Source organism: Oncorhynchus mykiss, chromosome 5 (genome assembly GCF_013265735.2).
Source record: "Oncorhynchus mykiss isolate Arlee chromosome 5, USDA_OmykA_1.1, whole genome shotgun sequence".
NCBI classification, from domain to species: Eukaryota; Metazoa; Chordata; class Actinopteri; order Salmoniformes; family Salmonidae; genus Oncorhynchus; species Oncorhynchus mykiss.
In genome coordinates, this window is record NC_048569.1 from 21964891 (window position 1) to 21977390 (window position 12500).

Here is a 12500-nt window from a genome sequence, read left to right on the forward strand (position 1 = left end):
ACAATCATGTTTCATGGTAATACACCCACACTCTCCTATTCATTTGTGGATGTTTATAAAGTGAATGGAGTATATGATCGACATTATCTAATTGTGTGCGTGTGTGTGTGTATGTAGAGGGTAAGGTGGAGGTTACTAAAGGGGGACAGGAGCTGTGCATCATGGATCCTGGGAAGGTCTTTGGAGAACTGGCCATCCTCTACAACTGTTCCAGGACCGCTACTGTTACAGGTTACAAACACACACTGCTATTTTAGGTAGAACTAACCCTAACAATAACCCTAACCCTATCCCTAACCCTAACCCACTAACACTAACCCTAACCCACTAACACTAACCCTAACAGCCATTTGATTGAATTCAGGATTTGGATTTGTTTTTGTCTTTTTTGTAATCTCTTCATTCTCCTTTCTGCCACTAACGTTTAGTCTGATGGATTGAGGTGAGATTTGTTGTCAGACGAATGTGTGTGTGTGTGTGTGTTGCGGCTGAGTGATTGGGGTGAGGGGTGGTGTCACATCTATGCTGCTAAGACACACAAATGCACGCACACACAAGCATGCACATACATGACTGACTCTTAGGCATAGAACTGAGGCAGGCGAAATCATACCTGTTGCTTCAACTGCTCTAGTGAGAATCATGCCTGTATGGTAGCTAAAGAATTCAACTTTATATCAGAAAATATAGCTATTTCTATTCCATGCAGTCCTATTGGTAGGTAGGAACAGTAGTCATCATCACCATGGTAATTCTTACTTGTGTTTTTGGATGTCCTTCACCCCGTTCTTCTGGTTCCCCACCCTCTCAGATGGGTTGTCCCTGTGCAACTCACACACACACACATCTTGATACTCTTCTGCTCTTAATTGTTTTTCTCTCTTTCTCAATCTCTCTCGCCCTCTCTCTCTATGAATGGTGAAATGTTTGCTGTACAATGTTATTCAGCGTCAGGCAGCAATTGGTAGGCAGAGAGAGAGAGAGAGAGAGAGAGAGAGAGGGAGGGGAAGGCAAGGCAGTAAGGTAGAACTCTGCTGTATCCTCACAAAAACAATATGTTGACATGTTTATAGACTTACCCTCTTATTATTGTAGAGACAAACAATGAAACACATTATCACTGCCAGAAGCCAGAGGCACAACTCTGTGTGTTTGCATATGTGTGTGTCCGTATGTTTCTGCATAAAGTGTACAGTGGGGAGAACAAGTATTTGATACACTGCCGATTTTGCAGGTTTTCCTACTTACAAAGCATGTAGAGGTCTGTACATTTTTATCATAGGTACACTTCAACTGTGAGAGACGGAATCTAAAACAAAAATCCAGAAAATCACATTGTATGATTTTTAAGTGATTAATTAGCATTTTATTGCATGACATAAGTATTTGATACATCAGAATAGCAGAACTTAATATTTGGTACAGAAACCTTTGTTTGCAATTACAGAGATCATACGTTTCCTGTAGTTCTTGACCAGGTTTGCACACACTGCAGCAGGGATTTTGGCCCACTCCTCCCTACAGACCTTCTCCAGATCCTTCAGGTTTCAGGGCTGTCGCTTGGCAATATGACTTTCAGCTCCCTCCAAAGATTGTCTATTGGGTTCAGGTCTGGAGACTGGCTAGGCAACTCCAGGATCTTGAGATGCTTCTTACGGAGCCACTCCTTAGTTGCCCTGGCAGTGTGTTTCGGGTCGTTGTCATGCTGGAAGACCCAGCCACGACCCATCTCAATGCTCTTACTGAGGGAAGGAGGTTGTTGGCCAAGATCTCGCGATACATGGCCCCATCCATCCTCCCCTCAATACGGTGCAGTCGTCCTGTCCCCTTTGCAGAAAATGCTTTGTAAGTAGGAAAACCTGCAAAATCGGCAGTGTATCAAATACTTGTTCTCCCCACTGTACATAAATACTTCTGTGTGTGTGTTGTTGCATAATTGAGTGTGGATGTTACTGTTGGAATATGAATATATACAGTCTGAATATCATCAGATCATTATGTCACTGTGATTATGTAATATTCTGTTTATCTTACAGTGTGGGCAGCACACAGATAGACATATAAATATATATATATATATATATATATATATATATATATATAGAGAGAGATAGAGAGAGAGAGAGAGAGAGAGAGAGAGAGAGAGAGAGAGAGAGAGAGAGAGAGAGAGAGAGAGAGAGAGAGAGAGAGAGAGAGAGAGAGAGAGAGAGAGAGAGAGAGAGAGAGAGAGAGAGAGGGAGAGGGTCTGCATCTCTCTGAGTGTCTGTGTATGTAATGCTTTTGTTGAGCTTCTCTCTCTGCTGGCTACGTGCCACAGGTTTGAATCATATTATCATGTTTGACACGTTGGCTCTGTTGTACTTCAAATGTTTTATAACTCTTTGCACTTGAAGTTGCTTTTCTTTAATGTGGAAAGGGATGGGGAGCGTACATGTGAGCAACAGGAGAGCATACGGAGGCATTGAAATTAATTTAAATTGTCTTACTCTTCTGGCTCCCATTTCCCCTTTGTTATATATTTATTTTCCTCATCTGCCTTTCTTTCTTTCTTTCTTTCTTTCTTTCTTTCTTTCTTTCTTTCTTTCTTTCTTTCTTTCTTTCTTTCTTTCTTTCTTTCTTTCTTTCTTTCTTTCTACGTCTCTCCAGCTCTGACGGACATTAAGCTGTGGGTGATAGACAGACAGGGTTTCCAGACCATCATGATGAGGACTGGACTCATCAAACACTTCCAGTATATGGAGTTCATCCGCAGGTGACACACACAGACACACACACACGGTTAGCTTCTGCTTCAAACACACATTATGCAGCTTTGCATCATTCTATGAGCCTAGTTGAATAGACACAGAACACAAAATATTTGCTAGCTTCTGTCACGTCTCTTAAAAAGTCTTATTCACACAATTTATTTTTAGCAACAATGTTGTTGTTCTCTCTCTCTCTCTTTCTCTCTGTCAGTGTTCCCTCCTTTCAGTCGTTGCCTGAGGACATTCTTAGTAAGGTGGCTGATGTTCTGGAGGAGGTGTGGAGTGCACACATGCACACACAAACACACACACGCGCTCACAATTGGCCCACGTCGTCCGGGTTTGGCCGGTGTAGGCCGTCATCGTAAATAAGAATTTGTTCTTAACTGACTTTATTAAAATAACTTTAATCACTCCCCCCCTCTCTTCTCCTCTGCTGTTATCCTCCTTTCTCTCTCTCCCTCCCTCCATCTCTCACTCTCTGTCCCTTTGTCTCTCTCCCCACCTCTCTCTCTTCTCCTCTGCTGTCCTCTGTATTTCTCCCTCTCCTTTCCTGCTCCCCTCTTTCTCTCTTTTTCTCTCTCCCTCTCCCTCTCCCCCCCCCCCCTCTCTCTCTCTCTCTCTCTCTCTCTCTCTTTCTCTCTCTCTCTCTCTCTCTCTCTCTCTCTCTCCCTCTCCCCTATCTCTTTCTTTCTCTCTTTTGCTCTCTCCCTCACACTTGTCCTCTCTCTCTCTCTCTCTCTCTCTCTCTCTCTCTCTCTCTCTCTCCTTGATCTGTTTCTCTTTCTCAGACTCACTACAGTGAAGGTGATTACATCATCAGACAGGGCACCACAGGAGACACATTCTTCATCATCAGCGAACAACAGGTGATGAAGAGGAGGAGGAGAGGCGGAGTCATACTATCACAATCATACTGCCACTGTGTGGACATATGCAGTAATGCATAATTCATCATTTAAATTCACAGACTTCACAAACTTCCTACCTCTTCCCCTACTCTCTCCTCTCTTCTTCCCCTCTACTGCCCTCCTTCTTCCACTCCCCTCTCCTCTCCCTCCTCTTGCCCTCTCCTCTCCCTCCTTCCCCTCTCCTCTCCCTCCTTCTTCCCCTCTCCTCTCCCTCCTTTTCCCCTCTCCTCTCCCTCCCCTTCCCCTCTTCTCTCCCCTCTTTTTCCCCTCTACTCTCCCCCTTCTTCAGCTCTCCTCTCCCTCTTCCCCCTCCTCTCCTCTTCCCCTCTCCTCTCCCTCCTCTTCCCCTCTCCTCTCCCTCCTCTTCCCCTCTCCTCTCCCCCTTCTTTGGGTAATTTCTTCTGTCTGTCCTCAGGTAAAGGTCACGCAGCAGAAATCAATCAATGAGGAGCTAGAGTTTCTAACAACTCTCACTAAGGGGGACTGGTTTGGAGAGCAGGCGCTGAAAGGGTGAGACAACAGCACTGCTAAACACTAAACAACAACAAGCAGCTTTAATAGACATCCAAACACAAACCTGACATACAATGTATGAGAGCATTTAACATACCAAACAAACCAACCAATAAACAAACATACAGTCTCAAATAATAAGAGTAGAGTTCTATTAGGCAAAGGGAAGATAAAGATAAAGATTACTTCCTATTTCTCTCCCACCAGGGAAGATGTTCGTACGACCAGTGTCACGGCAGTAGGAGAAGTCACCTGTCTGGTCGTTGACAGAGAGTGAGAGAACCCAGGAGAGACAGGGAGAGAGAGAGAGGGGGAGAGAGTGTGTGTGTGCATGTAATTGAATGGTTCTTCATTAGTTGATGTGGAGTTGTGTAACCCTACCCCTCCCCTGTTCCAGGTCATTCATGCATCTGATTGGAGGGCTGGATGATGTCAACAGCAGACAGAATGAGAATGATGAGCTCAACACCAAGTAAGTGTCGCTACAACTCTAAAATTCCCATCTTTCACTCTCACTCTCTTTCTCACTCTTTCTTCTTTCACCAAACCGAGTTTAGTAAATTCAGTTTATGATGTACAGTTGAAGTCGGAAGTTTACATACACCTTAGCCAAATACATTTAAACTCAGTTTTTCACAATTCCTGACATTTAATCCTAGTAAAAATTCCCTGTCTTAAGTCAGTAAGGATCACCACTTCTTTATGAGAATGCGAAATGTCAGAATAATAGTAGAGAGAATGATTTATTTCAGCTTTTATTTCTTTCATCACATTCCCAGGGTCAGAAGTTTACATACACTCAATTAGTATTTGGTAGCGTTGCCTTTAAATTGTTTAACTTGAATCAAACGTTTCTGGTAGCCTTCCACGAGCTTCCCACAATAAATTGGGTGAATTTTTACCCATTCCTCCTGACAGAGCTGGTGTAACTGAGTCAGGTTTGTAGGCTCGCACACGCTTTTTCAGTTCTGCCCACAAATTTTCTATGGGATTGAGGTCAGGGCTTTGTGATGGCCACTCCAATACCTTGACTTTGTTGTCCTTAAGCCATTTTGCCACAACTTTGGAAGTATGCTTGGGGTCATTGTCCATTTGGAAGACTCATTTGCGACCAAGCTTTAACTTCCTGACTGATGTCTTGAGATGTTGCTTCAATATATCCACATACTTTTCCATCCTTCTGATGCCATCTATTTTGTGAAGTGCACCAGTCCCTCCTGCAGCAAGCACCCCCACAACATGATGCTGCCAACCCCGTGCTTCACGGTTGGAATGGTGTTCTTTGGCTTGCAATCCTTCCCGTTTTTCCTCCAAACATAACGATGGTCATTATGGCCAAACAGTTCTATTTTTGTTTCATCAGACCAGAGGACATTTCTCCAAAAAGTATGATCTTTGTCCCCATGTGCAGTTGCAAACCATAGTCTGGCTTTTTTATGGCGGTTTTGGAGCAGAGGTTTTTTCCTTGCTGAGCGGCCTTTCACGTTATATCGGTATAGGACTCGTTTTACTGTGGATATAGATACTGTTACCTGTTTCCTCCAGCATCTTCACAAGATCCTTTGCTGTTGTTCCACAGGTACATCCACAGGTACACCTCCAATTGACTCAAATTATGTCAATTAGCCTATCAGTGTCATGTACTGTCATGTTGTGTCTTGTTTCTGTCCTTTCCCTTCACCCTGTCTCCCTCTGCTGGTCGTTGTTAGGTTACCTTTTCTCCCCCTCTTTTCCCCAGCTGTGCCTTGTCTCCTCCTAACTACCTCGTCACCCCTTTTCCCACCTGTTCCCTTTTTCCCTCTGATTAGGTCTCTATATCTCTCTCTGTTCCTGCTCCTGTCCTTGTCGGATTCTTGTTTGTGTTGTTCATGCCGGAACCAGACTATCGTCATGTTTGCTGCAACCTTGTCCTGTCCTGTCGGAACCTGCCGGTCCATCTGAGCCTACGTTTTGTTTTGTTATTAAAGAAGCTCTGTTTACGTTAATTCGCTTTTGGGTCCTCATTCACGCACCGTAACAATCAGAAGCTTCTAAAGCCATGACATCATTTTCTGGAATTGTCCAAGCTGTTTAAAGGCACAGTCAATTTAGTGTATGTAACCTTCTGACCCACTGGAATTGTGATGCAGTGAATTATAAGTGAAATAATCTGTCTGTAAACAATTGTTGGAAAAATTATTTATGTCATGCACAAAGTAGATGTCCTAACTGACACAAGAAATGTGTGGAATGATTGAAAAATGAGTTTTAATACCTAAGTGTATGTAATCTTCCTACTTCAACTGTATATAACCATATAGACTCGCTAATTACAGTGAAAAGATAACGGGCAATTGATTGACCCCTTGTCAATCAAGGTTGGAGGCAGAGGCAGGGTTTTTCTCCAGTGTGTCTCTCACTGATTTCCACGTCATCTGCACCCTCGGGCTAGGAGGCTTCAGTCGCGTCCAGCTGGTAAGTGTGAGTGTGTGTGTATATAATGTGTGTGTGCTTACATTAGTGTGTGTCTGTAATGCCTGCGTGTGTGTGTGTTTCATTTGTATAGTGTGTGTCTTCAGGTTCAGTTAAAGAGTGACACCAGTCGGTCCTTTGCTCTGAAGGTTCTAAAGAAGCGTCACATTCTGGACACTAGCCAACAGGGCCACATCCTCTCAGAGAGACGCATCATGATGGGTGCACACCGCCCCTTCACCGTCAGTCCATACACAGAGACACATACACTATAGATCACCTTTACTCCATACACAGAGACACATACACTATAGATCACCTTTACTCCATACACAGAGACACACACAGTCTAGACCACCTTTACTCCATACACAGAGACACATACACTCTACACCACCTTTACTCCATACACAGAGACACATACACTATAGATCACCTTTACTCCATACACAGAGACACATACACTCTAGATCACCTTTACTCCATACACAGAGACACATACACTATAGATCACCTTTACTCCATACACGGAGACACATACACTATAGATCACCTTTACTCCATACACAGAGACACATACACAATAGATCACCTTTACTCCATACACGGAGACACATACAGTCTAGACCACATTTACTCCATACACAGAGACACATACACAATAGATCACATTTACTCAATACACAGAGACACACACATACACTATAGATCACCTTTACTCCATACACAGAGACACATACAGTCTAGACCACCTTTACTCCATACACAGAGACACATACCCTATAGATCACCTTTACTCCACACACAGAGACACATACACTCTAGATCACCTTTACTCCATACACAGAGACACATACACTATAGATCACCTTTACTCCATACACAGAGACACATACACTCTAGATCACCTTTACTCCATACACAGAGACACATACACTCTAGATCACCTTTACTCCATACACAGAGACACATACACTATAGATCACCTTTACTCCATACACAGAGACATACACTCTACATCACCTTTCCTCCATACACAGAGACACATACAGTCTAGATCACATTTACTCCATACACAGAGACACATACACTATAGATCACCTTTACTCCATACACAGAGACACATACACTCTACATCACCTTTACTCCATACACAGAGACACATACACTATAGATCACCTTTACTCCATACACAGAGACACATACACTATAGATCACCTTTACTCCATACACAGAGACACATACACTCTACACCACCTTTACTCCATACACAGAGACACATACACTATAGATCACCTTTACTCCATACACAGAGACACATACACTATAGATCACCTTTACTCCATACACAGAGACACATACACTCTACATCACATTTACTCCATACACAGAGACACATACACTCTACATCACCTTTACTCCATACACGGAGACACATACACTCTAGATCACCTTTACTCCAAATACAGAGACACATACAGTCTAGACCACCTTTACTCCATACACAGAGACACATACAGTCTAGACCACCTTTACTCCGTACACAGAGACACATACAGTCTAGACCACCTTTACTCCATACACAGAGACACATACACTATAGATCACCTTTACTCCATACACAGAGACACATACACTATAGATCACCGTTACTCCATACACAGAGACACATACACTCTACATCACCTTTACTCCATACACAGAGACACATACACTATAGGTCACCATTACGCCATACACAGAGACACATACACTATAGATCACCTTTACTCCATACACAGAGACACCTACACTCTACATCACCTTTACTCCATACACAGAGACACATACACTATAGATCACCTTTACTCCACACACAGAGACACATACACTCTAGATCACCTTTACTCCATACACAGAGACACATACACTCTACATCCCCTTTACTCCATACACAGAAACACATACAGTCTAGACCACCTTTAATCCATACACAGAGACACAAACAGTCTAGACCACCTTTACTCCATACACAGAGACACATACACTATAGATCACCTTTACTCCACACACAGAGACACATACACTCTAGATCACCTTTACTCCATACACAGAGACACATACACTCTAGATCACCTTTACTCCATACACAGAGACACATACACTATAGATCACCTTTACTCCACACACAGAGACACATACACTCTAGATCACCTTTACTCCATACACAGAGACACATACACTCTAGATCACCTTTACTCCATACACAGAGACACATACACTATAGATCACCTTTACTCCATACACAGAGACACATACAGTCTAGATCACATTTACTCCATACACAGAGACACATACACTCTAGATCACTTTTACTCCATACACAGAGACACATACACTATAGATCACCTTTACTCCACTCACAGAGACACATACAGTGCTCTCCCTCACCCTCCATTTGGCAAATCTGACCATAACTCTATCCTCCTGATTCCTTTTTATAAGCAAACACTCAAACAGAAAGTAACAGTGACGCGCTCAATACAGAAGTGGTTTGATGAAGCGGATACTAAGCTACAGGACTGTTTCGCTAGCACAGATTGGAATTTGTTCCGGGATTCATCCGATGGCATTGAGGAGTTTACCACATCAGTCACCAGCTTTATTAATAAGTGCATTGACAACATCATCCCCACAGTGACCGTACGTACATATCGCAACCGGAAGCCGTGGATTACAGGCAACATCCGCACTAAGCTAAAGGCTAGAGCTACTGCTCTAGATCTTATTAGAAATCCTGCTATGCCCTACTATGAACCATCAAACAGACAAAGCATCAATACAGGATTAAGATCGAATCCTACTTCACCAGCTCTGACGCTCGTCGGGTGTGGCAGGGATTGCAAACTATCACAGATTACAAAGGGAAACCCAGCCGAGAGCTGCCCAGTGACGCTAGCCTACCAGACGAGCTAAATACCTTCTATGCTCACTTCGACGCAAGCAACACTGAACCATGTATGAGAGCACCAGCAGTTCCAGATGACTGTATGATCACGAACTCCGTAGCCAATGTGTGTAAGAACTTTAAACATTCAGAGTCCTGGTAATCCATTCAGATGGATTACCAGGACGCGTATTCAGAGCTTGCGCAGGCCAGCTGGCAAGTTTCTTCACTGACATTTTCAACCTCTCCCTGACCCATTCTGTAAAACCTACATATTTCAAGCAAACCACCATAGTCCCTGTAGCCATGAAATGCTTTGAAAGGCTGGTCATGGCTCACATCAACACCATCATCCCACTCCAAATCGCTCCAATTTGCATACCGCCCCAACAGATCATCAGATGACACAGTCTCAATTGCACTCCACACTGCCCTTTCCCACCTGGACAAAAAAAAGTAATACCTATGTGAGAATGCTGTTCATTGACTACAGCTCAGCATTCCACACCTCCCTTTGCATCTGGATCCTGGACTCCCCAGTGGTGAGGGTAGGCAACAACACATCCGCCACGCTGACCCTCAACACGGGGGGCCCTCAGGAGTGCGTGCTCAGTCCCCTCCTGTACTCCCTGGTCACCCACGACTGCATGGCTTCGCATGATTCCAACACCGTCATTAAGTTTGCCGCCGACATGAAGGTGTTAGGCCTGATCACCGACGATAATGAGACAGCCTATAGGGAGGAGGTCAGAGACCTGGCAGTGTAGTGCCAGGGCAGCATCCTCTCCCTCAACGTCAGCATCACAAAGCAGCTTATCGTGGACTACAGGAAATGGAGGGCAGTACACACCCCCTTTCCCATCAACAAGGCTGTAGTAGAGCTGGTCAAGAGCTTCAAGTTCCTCGGTGTCCACATCACTAAGGACCTATCATGGTCCAAACACATCGACACAGTCATTAAGAAGGCACAACAACGCCTCTTCCCCCTCAGGAGTCTGAAAAGATTTGTAATGGGCCCTCAGATCCTCAAAAAGTTATACAGCTGAACCATTGAGAGTATCTTGACTGGCTGCATCACCTGCTCGGTAACTACTTGGCAACTGACTGCAAGGCGCTACAGAGGGTAATGTGTTTGGCCCAGTACTGGGGTTGAACTCTCTGCCATCCAGGACCTCCATACTAGGCAGTGTCAGAGGAAGGCACTAAAAATTGTCAAAGACTCCAGCCACCCAAATCCTAGACTGTTCTCTCTGTTAACGCGCGGCAAGCGGTACCTGAGCGCCAAGTCTGAGACCAAAAGGCTCCTGTACAGCTTCTACCCCAAGCCATAAGACTGCCGAACAGTTCAGCAGTTCTTAATTTTTTGGCACTGACTCTCTTGCACTGGCTCTATGCTCACTCACAACACTGACACTTCAACACACACACACATACACTCACTACAGACGCTCACACACAGATGCATATTGATGCCACACACACACACACACAAAGACACACTTTCACATTTTTCACATAACATACGCTGTTGCTACTCTGTTTATTATATATTCTGATTGCCTAGTCACTTTTAACCCTTACCTACATGTACCTACTGTATTACCTCAATTACCTCAACTCCCTCGTACCCCTGCACATTGACTTGGTACTGGTACTCCTAGTATATAGCCTTGTTATTTTATTGTTTTACCATTTACCTTTTTCTTTAGCAAATATTTTTCTTACTTTTTAACTCTGCATTGTTGGGAATGGGCTCGTAAGTAGCATTTCACCGTAAAGTCTACACCTGTTGTATTCGGCGCATGTGACCAATAAAATGTGATTTGTACCTAAACACTGTCTTCATGTCCACATCCCGGTTCAACGCTAACCCTAGCCTCAACCACAAACCTAACCCTAACTTCATGTCCACATCCCGGTTCAAACCTAACCCTAGCCTCAACCACAACCCTAACTCTTACTTCATGTCCACATCCCGGTTCAACGCTAACCCTAGCCTCAACCACAACCACAACCCTAACCCTAACTTCATGTCCACATCCCGGTTCAAACCTAACCCTAGCCTCAACCACAACCCTAACCCTTACTTCATGTCCACATCCCGCTTCAAACCTAACCCTAGCCTCAACCACAACCACAACCCTAACCCTAACTTAATGTCCACATCCCGGTTCAACGCTAACCCTAGCCTCAACCACAACCACAACCCTAACCCTAACTTCATGTCCACATCCCGCTTCAAACCTAACCCTAGCCTCAACCACAACCCTAACCCTAACTTTATGTCCACATCCCGGTTCAAACCTAACCCTAGCTCCAACCTTAACCCTAGCTCTAACCATAACTCTCGCTCTCGTTGGCTGGCCCTCGCTTCATACTCGTCGCCAAACCCACTGGCTTCATGTCATCTACAAGACCCTGCTAGGTAAAGTCCCCCCTTATCTCAGCTCGCTGGTCACCATAGCATCTCCCACCTGTAGCACACGCTCCAGCAGGTATATCTCTCTAGTCACCCCCAAAACCAATTCTTTCTTTGGCCGCCTCTCTTTCCAGTTCTCTGCTGCCAATGACTGGAACGAACTACAAAAATCTCTGAAACTGGAAACACTTATCTCCCTCACTAGCTTTAAGCACCAACTGTCAGAGCAGCTCACAGATTACTGCACCTGTACATAGCCCACCTATAATTTAGCCCAAACAACTACCTCTTTCCCAACTGTATTTAATTTATTTATTTATTTTGCTCCTTTGCACCCCATTATTTTTATTTCTACTTTGCACATTCTTCCATTGCAAAACTACCATTCCAGTGTTTTGCTTGCTATATTGTATTTATCTTGCCACCATGGCCTTTTTTGCCTTTACCTCCCTTCTCACCTCATTTGCTCACATTGTATATAGACTTGTTTATACTGTATTATTGACTGTATGTTTGTTTTACTCCATGTGTAA

The 12500-nt window shown here is 44.0% G+C and overlaps 1 pseudogene; it reads left to right on the forward strand.

Annotated features, from left to right (window-relative positions):
* The window catches only part of LOC110522824, a 29452-nt pseudogene that overhangs the window by 3416 nt on the left and 13536 nt on the right, over positions 1-12500 (forward strand).